Source organism: Rhinatrema bivittatum, chromosome 5 (genome assembly GCF_901001135.1).
Source record: "Rhinatrema bivittatum chromosome 5, aRhiBiv1.1, whole genome shotgun sequence".
Taxonomy (NCBI): domain Eukaryota; kingdom Metazoa; phylum Chordata; class Amphibia; order Gymnophiona; family Rhinatrematidae; genus Rhinatrema; species Rhinatrema bivittatum.
Genome location: NC_042619.1, coordinates 200,546,339 through 200,570,599, shown reverse-complemented (window position 1 = coordinate 200,570,599; position 24,261 = coordinate 200,546,339). Strand labels below are relative to the sequence as shown.

Sequence of the window (24,261 nt, the reverse complement as noted above, 5' to 3'; positions counted from 1 at the left end):
GCCTGAACTCTCCCAGTTCACCCAGACCTCCTACCCGCCAACAATGAGTCTGAAATCAATTACGCAAGATAATTAGCAGGAGTAAAATAACAAATTATATGTGTAAGTGTTGGCCCCGAAATGCCCCAGACCACTTTTTTCCTGTGTGTATATGTGTGCATGAAATAGAAAGTATGTGCTTACTTTGATCTTTTATAAAATAGTGATTATGCAAGTGTAACCCTTTTCTCTGAAATGGCATGTTTCCAAGGGCACACAAAATTAATTTAGATTGGAGCTATCTTCAGTGCTGCTTATTGATGCCAGGAGTGAGTCTTTTCTGAGGGGAGAAGCTGATGCTTATGGCCCAGGCAGTGGTGTAGTGTTGGTGTTATTTTCTGACTATGAATCGGTAGATATCATCGTGCACTGCTTCAGGGATAGTTGAAATGGACTCAGGGTTTGGTATTCAAATAAAATTTTACTGATTTTTGTAAATAGTTAAATCAGTGTTCACTTATTAAGTTACAGCTGTAGGTTCACTCTTTTTCTGTTTAAGTGTCCCTGTCTCGGGTTCTCCTGGTTATTCCTGCCATTCCTGACATGAGTGTGCAAGAGGCTCAGTCTCTGGGGAAAAACCCTACTCTGTGAGGGGTTCCCTCAATACATAGAATGATCCCGCCTGAGTCCAAAGTTGTTTTCTTTCACCCAGCCTGCACCTGTGCCCCGGGGATGAAGATCCTGTTGAAGGTTTTTGGCATTCTTCACTTTCTTCCTTATAGATATTGGACCTCGCTGAAGGAGGGGCCTAGTGTGAAAGTTCAAAACTGAGCTTTTCCTAGCCCAGTTCTAAGCAAGAAGGGGAGAACAAAAACCTCCTGCACAAAACAAATTAGAAAAAAACTGTTAGACAAAAATCTATTGTGGATAGAAACACTGTCACTGCAGATCTACCTCTAAGAACATAAGAACATAAGAAAATGCCATACTGGGTCAGACCAAGGGTCCATCAAGCCCAGCATCCTGTTTCCAACAGTCTGGCCAATCCAGGCCATAAGAACCTGGCAAGTACCCAAAAACTAAGTCTATTCCATGTAACCATTGCTAATGGCAGTGGCTATTCTCTAAGTGAACTTAATAGCAGGTAATGGACTTCTCCTCCAAGAACTTATCCAATCCTTTTTTAAACACAGCTATACTAACTGCATGAACCACATTCTCTGGCAACAAATTCCAGAGTTTAATTGTGCGTTGAGTAAAAAAGAACTTTCTCCGATTAGTTTTAAATGTGCCCCATGCTAACTTCATGGAGTGTCCCCTAGTCTTTCTACTATCCGAAAGAATAAATAACCGATTCACATCTACCCGTTCTAGACCTCTCATGATTTTAAACACCTCTATCATATCCCCCTCAGTCGTCTTTTCTCCAAGCTGAAAAGTCCTAAGCTCTTTAGTCTTTCCTCATAGGGGAGTTGTTCCATTCCCCTTATCATTTTGGTAGCCCTTCTCTGTACCTTCTCCATCGCAATTATATCTTTTTTGAGATGCGGCGACCAGAATTGTACACAGAATTCAAGGTGCGGTCTCACCATGGAGCGATACAGAGGCATTATGACATTTTCCGTTTTATTCATCATTCCTTTTCTAATAATTCCCAACATTCTGTTTGCTTTTTTGACTGCCGCAGCACACTGAACCGACGATTTCAATGTGTTATCCACTATGACACCTAGATCTCTTTCTTGGGTTGTAGCACCTAATATGGAACCCAACATCGTGTAATTATAGCATGGGTTATTTTTCCCTATATGCATCACCTTGCACTTATCCACATTAAATTTCATCTGCCATTTGGATGCCCAATTTTCCAGTCTCACAAGGTCTTCCTGCAATTTATCACAATCTGCTTGGGATTTAACTACTCTGAACAATTTTGTGTCATCTGCAAATTTGATTATCTCACTCGTCGTATTTCTTTCCAGATCATTTATAAATATATTGAACAGTAAGGGTCTCAATACAGATCCCTGAGGCACTCCACTGTCCACTCCCTTCCACTGAGAAAATTGCCCATTTAATCCTACTCTCTGTTTCCTGTCTTTTAGCCAGTTTGCAATCCACGAAAGGACATCGCCACCTATCCCATGACTTTTTACTTTTCCTAGAAGCCTCTCATGAGGAACTTTGTCAAATGCCTTCTGAAAATCCAAGTATACTATATCTATCGGTTCACCTTTATCCACATGTTTATTAACTCCTTCAAAAAAGTGAAGCAGATTTGTGAGGCAAGACTTGCCCTGGGTAAAGCCATGCTGACTTTGTTCCATTAAACCATGTTTTTCTATATGTTCTGTGATTTTGATGTTTAGAACACTTTCCACTATTTTTCCTGGCACTGAAGTCAGGCTAACCGGTCTGTAGTTTCCCGGATCGCCCCTGGAGCCCTTTTTAAATATTGGGGTTACATTTGCTATCCTCCAGTCTTCAGGTACAATGGATGATTTTAATGATAAGTTACAAATTTTTACTAATAGGTCTGAAATTTCATTTTTTAGTTCCTTCAGAACTCTGGGGTGTATACCATCCGGTCCAGGTGATTTACTACTCTTCAGTTTGTCAATCAGGCCTACCACATCTTCTAGGTTCACCGTGATTTGATTCAGTCCATCTGAATCATTACCCATGAAAACCTTCTCCATTACGGGTACCTCCCCAACATCCTCTTCAGTAAACACCGAAGCAAAGAAATCATTTAATCTTTCCGCGATGGCCTTATCTTCTCTAAGTGCCCCTTTAACCCCTCGATCATCTAACGGTCCAACTGACTCCCTCACAGGCTTTCTGCTTCGGATATATTTAAAAAAGTTTTTACTGTGAGTTTTTGCCTCTACAGCCAACTTCTTTTCAAATTCTCTCTTAGCCTGTCTTATCAATGTCTTACATTTAACTTGCCAATGTTTATGCTTTATCCTATTTTCTTCTGTTGGATCCTTCTTCCAATTTTTGAATGAAGATCTTTTGGCTAAAATAGCTTCTTTCACCTCCCCTTTTAACCATGCCGGTAATCGTTTTGCCTTCTTTCCACCTTTCTTAATGTGTGGAATACATCTGGACTGTGCTTCTAGAATGGTATTTTTTAACAATGACCACGCCTCTTGGACATTTTTTACTTTTGTAGCTGCTCCTTTCAGTTTTTTTCTAACAATTTTTCTCATTTTATCAAAGTTTCCCTTTTGAAAGTTTAGCACGAGAGCCTTGGATTTGCACACTGTTCCTTTTCCAGTCATTAAATCAAATTTGATCATATTATGATCACTATTGCCAAGCGGCCCCACCACCGTTACCTCTCTCACCAAGTCCTGTGCTCCACTGAGAATTAGATCTAAAATTGCTCCCTCTCTCGTCGGTTCCTGAACCAATTGCTCCATAAAGCTATCATTTATTCCATCCAGGAACGTTATCTCTCTAGCGTGACCCGATGATACATTTACCCAGTCTATATTGGGGTAATTGAAGTCTCCCATTATTACTGCACTACCAATTTGGTTAGCTTCCCTAATTTCTCTTAGCATTTCACTGTCCATCTCACCATCTAGACAGGGTTCTACCAGGTCTTCAGTGTCCTGGCCTCCAGATCTGGGCAGCTGCCATCTCCATAAAAGACCAGGCTTCCAATCCAGTGAAACCTTGTAAAAATTAGCAAAACACTCAACAAATTCTCTTTTCCAAACAGAGACCAATCTCCAGGGAGCACCTGGGAAGGAATAGTCTCCAAAAATATAGATCAGTGAGGGAAATATACCTCACTCGAAAGGAACAAACTGGAAAGTCCTTAGTCTCCAAAAGCTGAACTAAAATACCACACCTATCCCACTCTTAGCCCCTACTTATATGAAAATGGTCCACCTACTACAAACAGTCTGTGGGGGAGGTGTGGAACCGTGGTATTGCTTTACACTTAACTAATTCCTAAATGGTGGAGTACTAGGGCCATCTAGTGGCCTGCCAGGGAGTCAGCACACAAGTACAGGCTATTATGCAAGTGTATGTTAATTTTTATATGCATAACTCTTTGAAAATGTACCCATTGTATAACTGTAATTGGGATTATTTTTTCTCTATATGCACCACTCAGCAATTTTTCATATTAAATTTCATCTGCCATTTAGGAGGTCCATATTAGTCAGCTGTTTAATGGCAAGTTAACAGGCTAAAGTTAGCCAGATAACCAGTCCTGTTTATTCAGCAGGATAAATGTCCCGCTGAATATACTTTCTTAAAGTTATCCAGCTACATGTAGTTGGATGACTTTAAAACCTACTGGGCTATGTTTCAATATAGTGGTTTAGGTTTTTAAGTTATCTGGCCTTATGTAGGCAGATAACTTGCTACTTATCTGAATATCTTCCAGTGCTATAAGTTGAAAGCTAAGGAAGTTTACACTTGTAGCTAAAGAAGCTTACATTTGTAGTGCTGGAAGCATAAAATGAGTGTAGTTTACATTTCCAATGCTGTCTGCCAGAAGCAGTGCTGGAGCTACTGGGAGCAGGTGAGTTAAGACCCTCGCTCCTGGCAGGGATGTTTTTTTGCTAATGGGGTGTGGGATGGGAGGATCCTGAAGATGGGGGAGGGGTGTGCCCAGGCTCTTTGATACTGCGAGGGAGAGGGTGAAAGTTGGGAGGGGGGTGACAATTTGACAGAGCCCTTTAGATTTAAGGTAGGGGAAGGGAGATATTCAGGCCATGGGCCCTTTCATTTATTCCTTTTCTTTTTTTTAGATACTGATAGACCTACCAAATCAGATCTCCTTGAGGATATAAGATTAAGTAGAAAGTTATCCAACCACACAAGGCCAGACAACTTTAGGCCAGCTCTGAAGCAGGTCAACAGTTATCTGGCTAATCTAGTTGGATATAACAGATATTTGACTAAGTTAGCCGGATACCTCAACCCTTCCCTGGAACACCCCTTTTTATCCAGCTAAATTAAAGCCAAGTAACTACTTATCTGGCTATAATGAATATACCAAATTTGCCATTTAGACGGATAACTTTTGAATTACCCATCTAAATGCCCAGTTTCATAATCTTGCATGGTCATCCTGTAGTTCCTGACAATCTACGGCTGTTTTACCATCTTTGAATAATTACAAGTCATCTTCAAATTTTATCAACTCATTTGTTTCCTTTACCATATTAATTATAAGTATGTTAAACAGTACAGGTCTCAATACCAATCACTAATGACCTTTCCCCATTTAATCCTGCCCTCTGTTTCCTGTCTGTTAATGAGTTCCCAGTCCACAATAGGACGCTGCCTCCGATTCCATGACTTTTTAATTTCTGGAGGAGTCTTTCACGGGGAATTTGTCAGATGCCTTCTGAAAATGCAAATACCCTCCATCAACTGGCTCATCTTTATTTCTCCTAAACAATCTAAAACATTGGTAGGGTGAGGCTTCCCTTTGCTAAAACCATAAAGGCCAATATTCAGTAGGCCACTTAGTGGACATGTTATCTGGCTAAAGTTGGCATGGATCCTTCTGCCTTTTCTTGGGTAGAATTTTTTCAAGGATTGCAATCCTTTCCTCAGGTGCAGTTCTCTGCCCCGTTCAATCCTATAAGGTCAGAGTCGCAGACAGTGATCTCTCATTTACCTGGTATTACTGTTAAGCACTGAAATACATCTAGATTGGCAGCAGGCCCTCCTGATAGGAATCTGGATGGCACTGATGATGAGGTTGATCCTGACTCTCTGGAGGATGGGAAATTCCTCCGGGACTGGAACCATATAGGACAATGTTGCGGTTCTTCATAGAGATGAGCTACTGGCTCTGATTTCCCTGATGTTGAAGATGCTGGAAGTTCCTGGGGCAGATTCTATGTCTGAGCCAAAGAAAAATCCCATTTTGATTTCTTTATATAAAGCCTCTTGTTTTTTCCCTGTTATGGAGGCCATTCAAGAACTGATTGACCTTAAGTGGGATGCCCCAGAGGCTAATTTCAAAGGGGGTCAGCCTTTAGAAAGCCTGTATTCTCTGGATCCAATGGTGAGGGAGCGTTTGCATTTTCCGAAAGTGGATACTCTTGTCTGTGCCATCACCAAGCGGATGACTATCCCCATGGAGAAAAGAGTGGCCTTGAAGGATGTGCACGATAGGATTGAGGCAATCTTTAAGCAAGCATTTGAAGCAGTAGCAGTGACTTTGCAGATAGCTTCATGTTGTTCCCTGGTGGATCACTCTTGTTTACTTCTCGTTCAGGAGGTTGATGAATCTGGAGTGAATTCCAGGGCAGATATGGAGCCAGTAGCTGCCTTTTTGGCAGATGCAAGCTGCAATTTGGTTTGCACCTGAGCCAGAGGGGTGGCTTCAGTAATAGTGGCCAGGCATCAGTTATGGCTGAGAAACTGGTTAGCCAATGCGACCTCTAAGGCTAACCTTACAAAATTGCCCTTTAAAGGCTCGTTCTTTGTAGGAGCAAGCTGGAGATACTGGCCAGTAAATAGGGCAAATCCCCGGTTCCTCAGTTGCTGGAGGATAAGAAGCAGATGATGCTTTCCTTTGGCATGAAGAGTCGTGCCAGGGGATCCAAGAGTTTTCATCCTACAGAGGAGAGGACTTGAAAATTTGGTAGATCTAAGTCCTTTCACCCCAGACAGCCCAGATGGCATGCGGGCTTGGGTAGTGGAACCTCCTGAGCCTCCCAGTGAAGGTTGCTGACCCACCCCTGGGAACAGGAGATAGGGGAGTGCCTCTCTCTTTTATCAGAGGTGGGTTGAAATTACATCAGATCAGTGGGTCCTGGAAGTGATATGCTAGGGATCTTCGCTGGAGTTTTGCAATGTTTCTTGGGACATGTTCATGGTGTTTCCCTGCCACCCTCCCCACAGAAGAAGCAGGCAGTGGAGTGTACTTTGTCAAGGCTCCTCAGTCTGAGGGCTGTGGTCCCAGTACCCACATCTGAGGAAAATGCGGGTCAATATTCCATATATTTTGTTATGCCCAAAAAGGAGGGCACCTTTCATCCCATCCTGGATCACAAAGGGGTCAACCGTCATTTGCGGATGACACATTTTTGCATGGAAACATTGTGCTCAATGATAATGGCTGTGCAGTCGGGGGAATTTCTGACCACCTTGAATCTCTCCAGAGGCATACCTCCATCTAAGAAAGGGAGTTTCCCTAAAATCACTGGACTGGTTAGTACTTATGATGGATGCGAGCCTCCAGGGTTGGGGAGCTCACTGTCAGGAACTGACAGTGCAAGGGCGCTGGAGTGCAGAACATCAATTGACTGGAAGCCTGGATGATCCGTTTGGCATGCTTGCAGGTCAGTGGTAGGTTGCAGTGTCAAGCGGTCTGGATAATGTTGGACAATGCAACGACAGTGGCTTACATCAGTCGGCAGGGAGGAACCAGGATAAAGACTAACTTATGGAATGGATGGAAGTGCATCTTCAGGAGATCTTGGCTTTGCATATTACAGGTCAAGACAATGTAAGAGCAAACTTTCTCAGGAGTGAGAGTCTAGACCCAGGAAAATGGGTATTGTCAGATGAGGAGTTTCAGCTGATAGTGGATCACTGGGGCCTTCCATTTCTAGACCTGCTGGCAACTTCTTGCAATGCGAAGGTTCCTCGATTCTTCAGTTGCAAGAGAGATCCAAAGTCCTTGGGTAGCAATGCTTTCATGCAGGAATGGTCAGAAGATAGGGTGCTGTATGTCCTTCCCCCATGACCCATGTTGGGCAGAATGTTTTGGAGGATTGAGGGTCACAGAGGGATGGTGCTTATGATGGCACCAGATTGGCCCAGGAGACCATGGTAAGTGGATCTGCATTGGTTCCTGGTAGATTCCCCCATCTGTTTCTGGCACACAGGAATCTGTTGTCCCAGGGACATGTTTTTATTTATACTTTATTAAATTTCACAAAATATAACAAGACAAATCATGCAAGGAAAATTTGAAAAGGCACAGGAAATGCAAAAGCAAAAAGGTAAAGAGAAATACAATAATCACTATCAAAGAGCCTATTTCAAATCAAGTCCTCAAGCTGTCACACAATTTCAGGAAAAAATATATCAAATATTATACATAGAAACAAAAGGCGGTGCAGCTAATGTGGGCTGTTAATTTAAGGACTCTAGCACTGAAATGATAGATCGTTAAGTTAACAAAGAGAAGGAATCATTAACAGGCAACTTGTCTGCGAGGAACATTGATAATTGTGATGGTTAAAAGAAAATATAAGACGTTCCCCTATACTTAATACAACATTTGCATGGAAACTTAAAGAAAAACATAGCTCCCACCTCTATAGCTCTTGGTTTCAAGATCGAAAATTGCTGACGTCTTTTCTGTGTTGGCTTTGCTATATCAGGAAATATTCAAACCTGCATATTCAAAAAATTACACAGATTTATGGCTAAAGAAAAACCTTAAGACCCAATCACTATCAGGTTCAAGGACAAATGTTACTATTAAAGTAGCCGGATTAATTTCTTCTGAAATAGATTTCTCTAAAATCACAGTTAAATAATCCATATCCAATGGTGAATCTTGCTGTGGTGTCATTTCAGATTATTTCTTAAAGTTTGGAGCATAGTAAGCTTTGGATATAGGTGGGATTGCCTGTTCTGGAATCTTTAAAACCTCCAAAAAGTATATTTTCCTCATATCCTTAGGAGGAACTGAAGAGCATTTAGGAAAATTTCTAAATCTTAAGTTACGATTTCTTAAAGTGTTTTCCAAATTCTCAATTTTGGAGGCTATGTGGTAGATTTTAAAAGGGTTACGCGCATAAGTTATGCGCGTAACCCTTTCAAAACCCCCCTGTGCACGCCGAACCTATTTTGCATAGGCTCGGCAGTGTGAGCAAGCCCTGGGATGCGCGTTAGTCCCGGGGCTTTGCTAGGGGGGCATATCGGGGGGCGGCGCGATGTTTGGGGCATTCTGGGGGATGTATCAGGGGCATGGTGCCAGCCTGGGGGCATTTCGAGGACGTGGTTGAGGCCTCCAAAATCACTCCTGGGCCGGGGAATCGCGCGGCGTCCGATCGGCGCGCGAGAGTTATGCCTGCCTAGAGCAGGCGTAACTTTCACGATAAAGGTGGGGGGGGGGGGGTGTAGATAGGGGTGGGTTAGGAAGGGGAAGGGAGAGGAAGGTGGGGGTAGGTGCGCCTGGTGCGCGAACAAAAGTATGCGCAGGCGTACATTTATAAAATCTACCCCTATTTGCGAATTCTCCTTAATTATTAACAATTGTATTCCTTTAATTGATTGAACCTCAGTCTTATTTTCCTCACAAAATTATTTAGTTTGAGTCTTAACTGCTTCCAGAGATATGTCTAGTCTCCATATCCTTAATTTTAGTTTCCATAGGATTAAGCTGTGAATAAATCATCTTGCTCAGGCCTTCAGTGGCATTCCATATAGTCTCTAGGGTAATATGGGTTGGTCTTACCAAAAAAGCAGGAATATTTGATGTTCCATTAACTGAGGAAATATAACCTGTCTCGGCAACTTCCACACCATCTCCAGACTAAGCTCCCCACAGAAAGCAAGATGTATTGGGAACTTGAACACCAGAAGCCACCGACAAGCCTTCCATCTCAATTGAGAGGAAGAAACCCGGTCTCCTCTGCCCGCAATACTTCCCCTCCTGGGGTCGATGCTCTCACCATTGTGGGATTCGGCAGGGGAGAACAAACACCAGTTGAAGAGGTGGTTGATGAATCAAAGGAGAGTGCGAGTGACTCTTTTTCTCGCTCCTCTCCCAGCAATTCTTCCAGTGGTCTCAGTCTTCGTACTACTGCTCAGAGGTAAACCGGAGAGGGCTGCAGCTGTAGCCCTGTCCTTCACACATCTCTTTTGAGGTGAATGTGGCATTGCGGAAAAAGTGAGAGCGGTAGGATGAAGATCTGACTCGGTTTTGTCTTATGGTATGGCCCTTGAGAGGGCTTGCTTGCTGAAACGTGGATATTCTGTGGTGATTTCCACCTTATTATGAGCAAGAAAGTTCTTCGCTTCCTTAGCCTATGTGCGGGTTTGGCGAGTCTTTGAGGCTTGGTGTGTGGATCGAGATATTCTTCCTTGTTCATTTAAGATCCCGCTCATTTTGGAATTTTTGTAGGATGGATTGATTAAAGGATTGGCTATTAATTCCTTAAAGATGCAAGTAGCAACTCATGCCTGTTTCAGGGGTCAGGTGAATGGTGAATCCTTATTGGCTCATCCAGATGTGGCCCATTTCTTGAAAGGAGTGAAACATCTTCATCCTCCCTTATTACCAGTACCCTTGTGGAGACTTAATCTGGTTTTGGATTTTGAGGCGTGCCCTATATTTTGACTAATGCATAGCCTTTCTTTGCAGTTACTGACCTTGAAAATGGTGTTTCTTGTTGTGATTTGTAGGGATGTGAATCGTTTTTGAACGATTAAAATTATCGTCAGATAATTTTAAAATCGTTCTAAATCATTAGAGTGCACGATACAATACAAATGCCCCCGATTTATCGTTAGGGGCATTTGTATTGTATCGTTAAATAGGGCACAGGAATTATTTGGGGGAGGGCGGGAAAACCGGCACACCAAAACAACCCCTAAACCCACCCCGACCCTTTAAAACCAATTCCTTACTGTCCCCCACCCTCCCGAACCCCCCCAAAATGTTAAGTTACCTGGTGGTCCAGTGGGGGGGGGGGGTCCCGGCGCGATCTCCTGCTCTCGGGCCATCGGCGCCATTTTGGCTGCCACTAATTAAAATGGCGCCGATGGCCCGATAAAAAAAACAAAACACCCAACCCTTTAAATCGACCCCCCTTAGCCTCCCCCACCCTCCCGACCCTTTTTTTTTAGGGAAGCCCGCGCCGCTAAAAAAAAAAAACCCACCCAACCCTTTAAATCGACCTGACCCTCCCAAACCCCCCAAAACCTTTTAAAATTACCTGGTGGTCCAGGGCGCCGGCCATCCAGTGCTCCTACCATGTGACAGGGGCCGGCCAATGGCACGGATACCCTGTCACATGGTAAGGGCAAAGGGGCATCGGTGCCATTTTGTTTTTAGAACAGCTGATGCCTGGGAACGGGAAATCTTTCCCCGAGGCCCCCCTGGATCTCTCCTCTCCCCAAGGCCCCCCTGGATCTCTCCCCGAGGCCCCCCGAGGCCCCCCTGCACCACCAGGTAATTTTAAAGGTTTTGGGTGGGGTCAGGAGGGTCGGGTCGATTTAAAGGGTCGGGGGTGGGTTGGTTTTTTTTAGCGGCGCAGGCCTCCCTAAAAAAAAAAATTAGCGATATGAATTGGAATCGGAAACTATTCCAATTCACATATCTTAACGATCAGATTCCCCCCCCCCCCCCCCCCCCCCAGCCGAATCTGATCGTTAAGATGATCTGGCACACGATTCACATCTCTAGTGATTTGTTCTGTGCATCGAATTTCTGAGCTGCAGGCCTTGGTTTGCTGGGAGCCAGAATATCAGTTTGTCTATCTCCCCAACTTATTGATTCACATATATGTACACTTTTTTAAAGATTGTTTTTAATAACATATTAAGGACAATGTTCAAAATGATTTATTGAGGTAAAAAGTATCTTACCCATGTTAATCGTTTCTCTGAAATTTGCCCCCCATGTGGCTAATAGTTTGTGTCTGTTCTTTCTTTCAGCTGCATTTGGAGGAAGTTTTCTGGGGGCATGTTTAGGTCAGGGGAGGAAAAATGCACAAATAGGCAGCAATTTCAACTCTATACACATTTCTAGCAAAATTCTACCTAGAGAAAAAGGAGGTGCAAGGGACCACCTGTACTTTTTATGCATGTACATTTGCTTTGAAAATTGATGAAAGCCCATAGGTAAAATGTATGCATGGTCTGCGTTGTAGAGCACCATACCTTTTAATGCATTTTTCATAGGATAAGGCATGCAGATATTTGTACACATGCCATTTCTCATCGGAATGGTACAGGACATCTACTAGTACAACTATAATTTAATTATACAGCCACCTGACTTGCGCCATCCTATATAGGATGAGACTAGGGAATAAAAAGCTAAGATCCTTATCCAAGCTCTAGAAGACTATGTCTCTCAAAGAATTCTTGATAAGAGAGACATCAGCATTTCATTACACATATACACAAAAACACCCAATAATTTGTGATATATACCATAGCAGAATGTGTTATGATAGCAGTCACTGATCCCTGCAGCAACAAATTAAATCCTTTGATTGAGCATTTACTAATAGTTTTGAAAGTCTCTGAACTTGCTCAGTTCAGGAGATAAAACATGCTGCTGAATGCATGCTTCAGGTACTTGTAGACTAGAAACATCCTAGTCTTCAGACCCAGTCTCTGGAAATAGTTTTCTTTAATAGCAGCTCATAGATACACTAATAATAGGAAACAACATTAGCAAACTGCAGGAGATGCCTGGGGATGTCCTGAGATTCTTTCTCTTCCAGTGTCGGCTGCATGCTAGGAATGTTGATTCCAAAATATGCCGCTAACATGAACATTTGTAACATAAATGAATGTTAGAAAGGAAACCTGTTAGATTCCATTTACTTCTTTTAAAAAAGGTGGAAAATCTATAATGCAATTACAGTAGACACTAAGAGGTGGATATTCAGTGCCACTTAGCTGGATAAATGACAATCTGTCTGTTAAATGTGTGCTGTTGATGATATTTGTGACTGTCTGTTTGATGTATCTATGTTTTTAGTTTGTAAACTGTGTAGATATCAATATTCTTGTAAGATATAGCAAGTGAATTAAACATGCACATACATCTAGGACAGCTGTTTGGCCACTGAATATCTTGGCTAAATTAGTCAACTACGTTTTTATCCAGCTAACTTGCTCAGCCAGATAGCAGTTGAATATCAGCCTCTAACTTTCATGAACTGCTCAAGGTAAAACTAACAGTATTTGACCCCAGGCATACCATTAACTAAAGGCCAGTGTCCTCTGAATGGGATGAGAGCTACTCAGTGTATCTCAGTGCAGCTATGCACAAGCCATAATCAATAAATAATAAATAAGTTTTGTTGGAATAATTTCAGAAAATTAGTCCATGGTTTCCTAATATCAGTCGGCTTGCCTGGAATGATAACTAAAAATGTCTCTTCTAATGAAACTTTTTTTTTTAAGATGATGAATGTGTTCTCTGGGTAGTTAGGTATGTGCTTCATTTAAAAGCATCCTGTAAAATCGACTGAATTTTAGTTTCTAGTTATGGATGATTTGATATCAGCTCTGTATGTGCTTCTAATATTTTGTGCTCTGAGAGAAGTGATATTTCCTCTAAGTCAGAGTTTTTAATTCACTCCGTTTCTACATGAAGACCTTAGACCAGACCAGGCTATGTGACATCCCTCCCAAAACATGCTGGGAGATCTGTAATATCATTTCCAATGGAAGCAAAAGGACTACAAGTAGCATGCTACCCTGGGAAATACTTTTACATCTGGGAATAGTCAAAATGTTTCCTTCATTAATGGGGTATCCTTGCAATTCTTGGGCTATCCTGAGGCTCTCCCTGACCCTTGTCTCTCTGGGTTATTGCATTTAGTGGGAGAAGGGGGTGATGAGGTTTGTTTTTTTTTTTAATTTCACTTTATCAGCTTATGATAGGAGGCCCAAAGGGGGTAATGCAGGAATAACAACAGAAAATATATCTGCATAGGTCACCCCCACCCCCCGCGCCCCCTCCCCTCCAGTGGAGGAGGTGGAGGGAAAAACTAACAGAATTGAGAAAAGCTGGATTAATCACAGAGGATCCCAAGATGCCAAAATGAGATGGAAGGACCTAAATACGGGTATCCTAAAGGAAAAGAGAGATAGAGAAGATATAATAGAGACATTCACACACTACAAAGGAGACACAAGAAGCAAACCTTTTTTAACAGAAAGGAAATTCTAGAGCAAGGGATCATGACGTGAGACTCAGGAACAACACTGGGAACTACTTTTCATGGAAAGGGCCATGGATGTATGCAACAACCCCCCCTGGAGCGGGAGGATCCTTAGCTGCAAACAAATGGAGATATATTTATTTATTTATTTTTAAATTTTTATATACCGATGTTCCTGTAAAGAATACATATCGCACCGGTTTACAAGGAACTGAACAGTCGCCTCCAGGGCGGAAATACATTAAAACAGTCGCCTCAAGGCAGAATACATTAACACAAGTATACAGGAAAACTATTAAAGAGAACTTTCATAAACTCAATTAAATGTAACTGTATTGTTATATATATATATATATATATAACAGATATATAGCAGGATATAGCAGATCCTCAGACCATGGGGGGATAGCAGACCCTCAGAGCATGCAGGGCAGCTGGGCTAGTACCAGCAGGTTACACCTGGAGAGAAGGATAAAAAGAAAAAGGGTGGTGGTAGGGGGTGGGCTGCTTTTGTTTTTAGTTTGGTTTACTTTATTTCTTAATATACGACTGTACGAGCAGACAACACAGCAGTGAAAATAAAATGGTATAAATACAATAAAATACAGACACGTAGTATTAAACCCATAATGTTACACCCTAAATTCCACACCAGTAAAATACCTAAAGATAAAAAAAAAATCATTTTTAAAAACCTTGCATCTTAGAATAGAAAATATATAAATTAAAAACTAAGAGCTGAAGTATTAAGGCTTTTCCCCCATTCGGTGGCTATGAGAGAAACGCTTAGTAAATCAAAACTGGGATAATAATAGGACCCCCAACCCTGAAATTAATCACAAAATTAGTTCTCTCAGCCCAAATCACACTAAAAAGAAACCTATAGCTGAAAGGCTTGCTTAAATAACCAGAGCCTCGTGAAATGCAGGGTAATTATGTGCTTGGCATGACTCTGCTGACAAAGTGTTGCACAGGGGAGGAGCTGTGGAAGTAAAAGCTGAGGCTCTTGAAGTTTCTAATAAAATGTTAGCCAGCAGCAGCATTAATCGATCCAGCTGAGATGACTGAAGAGCCCGTCTGGGTTTGTGGGGCACTAAGGCTGGGTATATGTGATAGGCTGAAGTTAGGGAGGGTAGTTTGATAAAAGCTCACACATACACACTCTATGTACATGCAGACTTTATCCAGTGTTCTCAACGTGAATTCCGCACATAAGTCTGCTTTGTAAATCCTCTGGTTACTGTCCCAGGATGAGTACGCATTCACTGGTGTAAAGCTACTCTTCCTCTTTGGAGGGCATCACTTGCTTGCATGCACTTAAATATCTACTAGGGATGTGCAGACAAAAAGTTTTCGTTGCGTTTGTGATACGTTGTCGTTGAGGGTCGATTCCGTTGAATATGGAAGTATGGAGAATTCCATAAGTTGTTGATCTGTCCATATGTTTCCCGGTTCCCTAAATAAAAATTTAACCCCCCCCCACCCTCCTTAATCCCCCCCCAAGACTTACCAAAACTCCCTGGTGGTCCAGCGGGGAGTCAGGAAGCCATCCCTGCACTCGTTTGTGATTTCCTCACGGCGACGATAGCCTGTGTCACAGGGGCTGCCGGTGCCATTGGTCAGCCCCTGTCACATGGTTACCGGTGCCATCTTGTGCTCCTACCTCGTGACAGGTAGGTCATGTGGCAGGAGGTCGCTCCGGGACCCCCGTTGGACCCAACCGGAACTTTTGGCCAGCTTGGGGGGGTCAGGAGGCCCCCCCAAGCTGGCCAAAAGTTCCAGTTGGGTCCAACGGGGGTCCAACGGGGGTCCCGGAGTGACCTCCTGCCACATGACACTTTTGGCCAGCTTGGGGGGGTGAGGAGGCCCCCCCAAGCGGGCCAAAAGTTCCGGTTTGGTCCAACGGGGGTCCCGGAGCAACCTCCTGCCACATGACCTACCTGTCACGTGGTAGGAGCACAAGATGGCACCGGTGACCATGTGACAGGGGCTGACAAATGGCACCGGCAGCCCCTGTGACACAGGCTATCGGCGCAGTGAGGAAATCGTAAACGAGTGCAGGGATGGCTTCCTGACTCCCCGCTGGACCACCAGGGAGTTTTGGTAAGTCTTGAGGGGGTCAGGAGGGTGGGGGTTTAAATGTTTATTTAGGTTCACCGTATTCAACAGAAATCTGTTGAATACGTTGGGAGTCGCGATGCGTTTCGCCTCCCAACGTATTTTTCGGATCGCTAAAAATAAGTTGCGGACTACAAATACGGTGAAAACGAATGCACACCCCTAATATAATAATAGAGAACATCCTAAAGAAGATAAAACCATCGTCTCATCCATTAGATCACATCCCTTCCAATCTGCTGAGCTCCATCCCCAATATCATTGCTAAACCTGTCGCAGACATCATCAACTGCTCACTAGCTCAAGGCCATGTCCCCAACCAACTCAAGCTGGCAATGCTCAAGCCTCTCCTCAAAAAACACACCCTTTCCACAACAGACCCAGCCAATTTCAGACCTATAGCAAATCTTCCAATGATCGCCAAAGTGATGGAGAAAATTGTAAATAGACAACTTTCAGAATTCCTAGACGAAAACAACATCCTTACCACAAACCAATTTGGTTTCCGTAAGACCCGGAACACCGAATCGCTATTAGCCTCACTGTCTGACACCATTCTCCTTAATCTGGAAAAAGGTCAACCTTGCCTCCTCGCACTTCTGGATCTCTCTTCAGCGTTCGACACCGTGAACCACTCATGCCTTTTACAGCGTTTAGTCGACATTGGCATAACAGGAACAGCATTTAAATGGTTCAAATCGTTTCTTGATAACAGGTTTTATAAGGTCAAAATAAATAACAAAGAGTCTCTCCCCATTGCATCCAAGATGGGCGTACCACAAGGATCATCCCTCTCACCCACTCTTTTTAATATCTATCTGCTGCCTCTCTGTCACCTTCTCTCCAATCTCAAGCTCACACACTTCCTTTACGCGGATGACATACAAATACTCATCCCCATAACAGAATCTATTCACAAAACCATGTCATACTGGAATAACTGCTTATCGTCAATAAACAATCTACTGGACAGCCTCAACCTGGTTCTAAACACAAACAAAACTGAAATCCTCCTTATCGCTCCTGAAAATTACGTCTCACCTAACAATTCTACTTCTAGCCAATCCACTATCAACCCCAAAGACATCTCTTCGCCACAAGTAAAAGACCTTGGAGTACTCCTAGATAACAAACTCAGCCTCAACAAATTCATAAACAACACTACAAAGGAGTGCTTCTTTAAACTGCAAGTATTAAAAAAATTAAAACCACTACTACTCTACAAAGACTTCCGCCTGGTTCTACAAGCCATTATACTACCGAAATTGGACTACTGCAACTCACTCCTTCTCGGACTTCCCGGTAGCACCACTAAACCACTTCAGATGGTCATGAACGCTACAGCCAGAATTCTTACAAACACCAAAAAAAGGGATCATATCACCCCAATTCTCCAGCACCTACATTGGCTACCAATCAAATACAGAATTCAATTTAAAACCATTATGATGATACATAAGGCACTACATAACATCTCTCCTCTCAATTTAACTCATCAACTTCAGCCACACACTTCTAAGAGACCGACTAGAAATGCGAACAGAAATATGCTACGCACCCAGCCGGCGAAAACCTCCTTGAGAAAACGCGCACTATCCACAGCCGGCCCCACTCTCTGGAACACGCTCCCTCCAGACCTTCACCTCGAACCCTGCCACATAACATTCAAAAAGAAGCTAAAGACTTGGTTATTCGCTCAAGCTTTCCCGGAGAGCTAAGAACCAGTATAACACAATATCTGCGTAGACTCAGACAGACCATTACCTCATGTAAATAGTTACTGTCTATTTATTTATTTATTCCATATCACTATGTAACTAGATGTGTTTTTAACCACTGTAACCTCCTCCATTTCCCCTGCCCCTTTGGTTATGCTGTTAAAAATGTTAAATATGTTTCGATGTAAACTGCCTCTCCGAGGCATCAGTTTTATTTCCATGTGAACCGGTGTGATATGTATATTATACAGGAACATCGGTATATAAAAACTAAAAATAAATAAATACATAAATATCTACGCACTTTTTACAATCAGAACTCTGCCCTTGAAAGTACACATGAAGCCGAGTGTGTGCATTTCCTTTCATACACACACACTGACCCCTGACTGCTTCACACCACTAAATAGGATTAGAAAATCAACCAGTCTGTAGCATCAATAACGAGGAACCACGGGTGTGGGGTTCTCACCGCTGTATACCGAGGTTTAATATAATTATTATTGACAGTTGTTAAATTTGAAATTATGTAAATAAAGTTACAACACCTCAGAGACTGGCCAGTTTATGATAGCGTGTTATCATCCAGAAAGGCCACAAGGAGGAGGATGCAGAAGAAAAAGCCTAACTAGTGTTGTTAGCTGTTTAAATTATTACACAGCTTTATGCTCTGATGTGGGAAAAAAAAATCATCTGAACTAAACAGAGGATCTTGTATGCTCGTCTACAGAAGACAACACCTCTTGTCTTGCATGAGGAGACAACGATGCTTGGCAGCTGAGATATATCCATAGCAGCATGGACAGGAATAACTTGGCTGACTCAGTGACTCCATTGGTCTTTTGCTGCTGTCATCCACCAGATTATTCCAATAGTGAAGAGAAAATCAGAAAGACATTTTCTTAATACATGAAATTCCCTAAGTCTCTCTTGTCCTGTATGTTTGTCTGTAAGCTCTTTAGAGAAGGGACTGTTTCTTATGTGCATTTTTGTACATTGCTTGGCATAGCATTCAATAGAAATGATTATTATTATTCATGTGAACAGTAGTAATTTTACACACAGATTCAGACAAGTTGTGTCTGGATTACAGCAGCAAATGGTATCCACATGCAAAAAAGGAGGTGATTGCTTTAACTTTTCCTTAGGGGACTGCATTTACCTAGCATCATTCATTCATTTATCTAGCATACATTGCTTAGACGTTACAACGGGCAATCATACCACTTTATTCACAATCTGACAGGGAACGCGGAGTCTTCCATTACCTGGCAGGACCTGAAAATTGACTTTAAGCTTTGTGACTACGTTAGCTTGTGCAAAATCTGACCCAGGAGTCAGTAGCTCTATTTTCTACTCCTCTACATCAAATTTTCCCTTGAAAATGATGCACACAACAAGGAAGAATGACAGGGAAGCCCCTCTCTGAAATGTTAAATGTTCGGTTCACTGGGTCCTATCAGCAGGGGCGGCCTGCAGGGAGCTTCTTTATCAAGCAGAACGATCTAATTATGAGGACAGTGATGTATTGTGCTTTGCTTCATACCCTGAATCTTTTCAAGGGAAAAATGGAGTGAATGATATCCCTCCGAGTCCCTTGTATTGTGTTTTGCACAGCAGCAATAACTGGTGGAATATAAAAATAGAGACTGGGGACTAGAGCCACTCAGCTGAATGAAGCTCTGAAATTTCAAGGCTCCTGAGTAATTGAAGTAATTCTAATGTATGGAATAAGATCATATGATTGAGTGATGGTGTGGCAAACGAATAACTTTTGGGAACTATCCTCCTTTCATCAGGATAGGCCTGATGGATACAGATAGTAAGAGGCTAAGTCTGTCTCACTGTTCAACTTGCAACTTGTAGATACATTTGCAGCCTTGGAGCTGTAAATATACTGGCACACGCACTGCTGGTGCAAAAGTACAAGAGGCCGTGTGCAGCAGCAAGTGAAAATGAAGTTATTGTGCACGCTTTCCCTCCCAAAGCCTAACTCCTCCTCCCTTCCCCTCGCTCTCACAGTTAAGTGTGCGCACTCTGAAATGGCCCTGTACACTTTTGCCCGCTCTGATTGGATGCAGTTTTTGAAGGCATTTTGGTGTGGATAGAGATATTTTTACATGCGTGGAAACTTTGTAAAGTGTCTTATAACTGCAGAGCAACAACCAGAATTCACGACTTTATGTGACACAAATGAGTTATGTTGAAGTAGTCTATCGCCATATACAAGATTGTTTAGTTGCCCATAATAGAAATCATGAAGTAAAAGTGGGTGAAAGGGTAATGTTACTCGATGTGTGCAGGATAAGTGTAAATGAAGGATTTCTCAGGAAACTATTTAGAAGCCTGAGGAGATGATTTTCCAAGCCTGTTAAATTATACTGGTTGCAAAATAGATTTTATGTTATACGTTAGTTTTGTTAGATTAGAGAGTCTATGATGTCATTAATGGTGATGTGATTAGGAAACATCTTGGTCTGTTCTTATGTGATTAGTCTTTGATAGCTCCTTCCCTTAGTAGATCATATTTTTTGTAAAGAATCTTTGCTCTGCATCCTCATAAGAACAGGCCATGTTGGGTCACACCAAGGGTCCATCAAGCCCAGCATCCTCTTTCCGACAGTGGCCAATCCAGGCTATAAATACCTGGCAAGTACCCATAAACTAAATATATCCCACGCTACTGATGCTAGTAATAGCAGTGGCTATTTTCTAAGTCAACTTGATTAATACCAGATAATGGACTTCTCCAAGAACTTATCCAAACCTTTTTTAAACCCAGCTACAATAACTGCACTAACCACATCCTCTGGCAACAAATTACAGAGCTTAATTGTGCGTTGAGTGAAAAAGAATTGTCTCCGATTAGTTTTAAATGTGCTACTTTCTAACTTCATAGAGTGCCTTTCTATTATCCTTCTAATAGTCCTTCTATTATCTGAAAAGATAAATAACCAATTCACATTTACCCATTCTAGACCTCTCATGATTACATCTTGATCATATCCCCCCTCAGCCATCTCTTCTCTAAACTGAACAACCCTAACCTCTTCAGCCTTTCCTCATTGAGGAGGTGTACCATCCCCCTTATCATTTTGGTTGCCTTTCTCTGTACCTTCTGCATCACAACTATATCTTTTTTGAGATGGGGCGACCAGAATTGTACACAGTATTCAAGTATGCAATGAAATGCCAACAATTAACATTGAAATACTTTGCAAGGTCACAGTTTTTGTCTCTTTGTATGCCAAAACCCACATTCTACGTTTCAGCAGTGCATTAGGATTTGGGGCTTGCCTACTGAGCAACCTCTTTTCCCCTACTATGTATGATTATTGTAGTATAAACCTGTGACAAACCTGCAAGACTTTGCCTGAATTTCAAGAATGGGATTATGACAGAATGAGGAAGATGGTTAGAAAGAAAGTAAAGGGATCAAGCCAGAAGTTGTAGGATATGCACAAGGCCTTAAAATTACTACACTTGTAAGTTTAGGGATCTCAGTGTTTTATACAGGGCTGACTTCCCTTTCCAGCACATGCAAGTAGTGTATTAAGGACTTCTTTTTATAAGTAGCACCTTTTGCCTTCTTTTGGATTTTCAAACTCTATTACAGGCCCTGTTGCTGTTGGGAATGCCCCACTGCAATGGAATTTATATGGGCTTATAGGAAGCCTGATCTGAGCTCTTCACATATGAGTACATTTTCAGAGGGGTTACCCATGGAAGATTTGTGTGTAAGTAGCCTGTATTCACGTACATGCTGTTTATAAACATCAAAAGTCACATATTTCTGGTTTCACGCGTACCTTTACTGGCACAAAATAAAGGGTGGGGGGGGGATCTAGGGATGTGGTGGAGCGAGGTCAAGAAGTGCACATGGAAGTTGCTATTTTATGAGATTTACAGGAATATAATGTGCAGTTTATTCATGCAATTTTGTGCCTGCTAGTAGCTTATTGGTTGGAGCACCAGGCTGCAAACCAGTTAAGCCAGAGTTCAAATCCTGCTGCCGTTCTTGTAACCTTGGGCAAGTCATTTCAGCTTCCATTGCTTTAGGCACAAACTTAAGGTGTTTTTGCATGCAAAAGGCTTTAGCTACATCTTTTTCATTTGTGTAAATACTGTATGATAGGGCTTTATCATGTGTTGTGATGTTTTTGCACATGCTGTTTTAAGTGCCTGGAGAGCCAGCCAAGCTATCAGGGTGAGAGAGAGAGAGAGACTAGCTATAATACCCTTCCACTAGATAGGTGTTTACATCTCTATGGGAGGCCCAACTAGTAACTCGAAGCGAGGTTTAGGTATTAATGTAGGGGTTAGGGGCCACTTTGACATTGAAAGTGAGACGTACGAACAGAACAGTGCTCTCTTGTGAAGATTTGATGACCTTCGGAGTGAGGAAACTCACCCAAAGATGAGATTTGTGCAATGTTCTCTCAACCTAGCTTGATGGACTCTCTACCTGTGTAACATCAAGCTAGGTTGAGAGAATATTGCACAAATCTCATCTTTGGGTGATTTTCCTCTCTCCGTAGGTCATCAAATCTTCACAAGAGAGCACTGTTCTGTTCGTATGTCTCACTTTCAAAGTCAAAGTGGCCCCTAACCCCTACACTAATACGTAAACCTCACCTCGAGTTACTAGGTGGGCCTCCCATAGAGATATTAATACCTAATCTAGTGTAAGGGCATTATAGCTTCTCTCTCTCTCTCTTTCTCTCCTTCTTATATGTTATGGTCTCCTTGAGGTAGTGTCACCTATGCTAGCCCATTTAACCAAGGCCATAAGAGAGCTTTTTCAGTTGTGGTCTGGTTCTCTGGAATTCTCATCCAGCATTATTGATTGCCCTAAATTATTTAAGAAACAGCTAATGGCACATCTTTTTTAAACAGGCATTTGAGCTGGCAGATTAATTTGATTAGTTAATATTGATAACTTTTTAAGGCCAAACTGCTAGTGGCAAGTGTTTGAGACTGACAGGATGATTATATTGGTACACTTTTATTTCATTTACTTCAGATGAAAAATGGTATGGATTGATCACACTAACGTTTTTATTTCTCACCTTGATGTTATTTGCATGCTTTTATTATGGTTGCTTTTATTGTAATCCCTAGGGATATGCAAGCCAAAAAATTTCATGTCATGTTATTTTGTGTTGTTTGGGGCAAATTTCCATGTCATTTAGGTTTTTCCCAATTTTTTTTGTGTTTTAGATTTCGGAAATAGTGCACAAAATTTCTGAATAGTGTGCACTAGGAACAATAGAAGGAAAAACATGAAATGTTGTGGTCTTTTTTTCAATAGTTTCATTTTAAAAACAAAATGTTGGCATTGTCTATGTTGTTTCAAACAAATGCACAGCCTTAGTAATTTACTGCAAAGTGTGGCACATGCAGAACAAATTTTAAGCATAAAAATAACAATACACTGGAAACCCAGTATATCCCATTCTTAAGAAATGGAGGGAAAAGTACCAAGAGATTAGCAGCATGGATAGTGAGGTGGAGCAGGCTAATGGAGTCAAGAAATAGTCCTTTAAAAAATGGAAAACGAACTCAAGTGATGAAATAGAAGGGAGCACAAACACCAGAGCAGATGTAAAACTTTGATAAGGAAGGCCAAAAGGGATTTTTAGAAAAAGCTCACCAGGGACGCAAAAAACAATAGCATAAATAACTTTTTCCATATATCAAAAGTAAGACATGAGTGAGGAAGGCAGTGAGCTCACTGGATAACCAAGAGATTAAGGAAGTTATGAAAGATAAGGCCCTTGCAGATAAGCTGAATGATTTCTTTGTGTCAATATTCACCAGGAGGGTTATTGATGTGATCCCAAAACCAGAAGCCTTTGTTAGGGATGATGCCTTGGAAGGGATGAAAGACATCGTTGTAGACCTAGACAAAGTGATAACAATTATAGATAGACTAAACAGTAACAAGTCTCCAGGGCAAGATGGAATCCACCTCACAGTTCTGAAAGAGCTAACACTAGAAATTACAGACATACTTACCCTGATTTGCAACTTGTCGATAACAAAGGCAGCTGGACTGGGAGGTGTCCAATATAACTCCAGTTTTATAAAGGTCTCCAGAGAGAAACTGGGAAATTATAGACTTAATTTGCTGGAATTCTTATTGTATTTTACAGTAAAAGAGATCCAAAAGTAGAATGGAGATTTCATGCATACAAAACTGCCCGAGCTGACTGAGGTGACATACTGTGAATTATTGCCTCCAAACTACTATTGATAGACTTGAAGGCTGTGCTCTGCCCCTTACAGGAAAACATAATGTTTAAAAGAAAGTTAGAGCAGCTTTTAAATTAGAACTTGGGGGAAGCTGACAGTTGCTCAGCAACACATGGTTCAGAGGGTGGTATCTTTGAAAAAAAAATAAACCTAACAAAACAGAGAAGTTAGAGCACCTTGATAGAGAGGTTCCAATAAAGGCAAGAGAACCCAGGTGCCTTAAAGAGAAGGCTGAGTTAAAAGATAACAAGTTATCCCTTTCAATTGCAAAGAAG

At 41.9% G+C, this 24,261-nt stretch overlaps 1 protein-coding gene across 3 annotated transcripts in view; it reads left to right on the top strand.

Annotated features, from left to right (window-relative positions):
- IL1RAPL1 (interleukin 1 receptor accessory protein like 1) overlaps positions 1-24,261 on the top strand; it is a 1,713,530-nt gene that overhangs the window by 917,137 nt on the left and 772,132 nt on the right. The window lies entirely within an intron of this gene.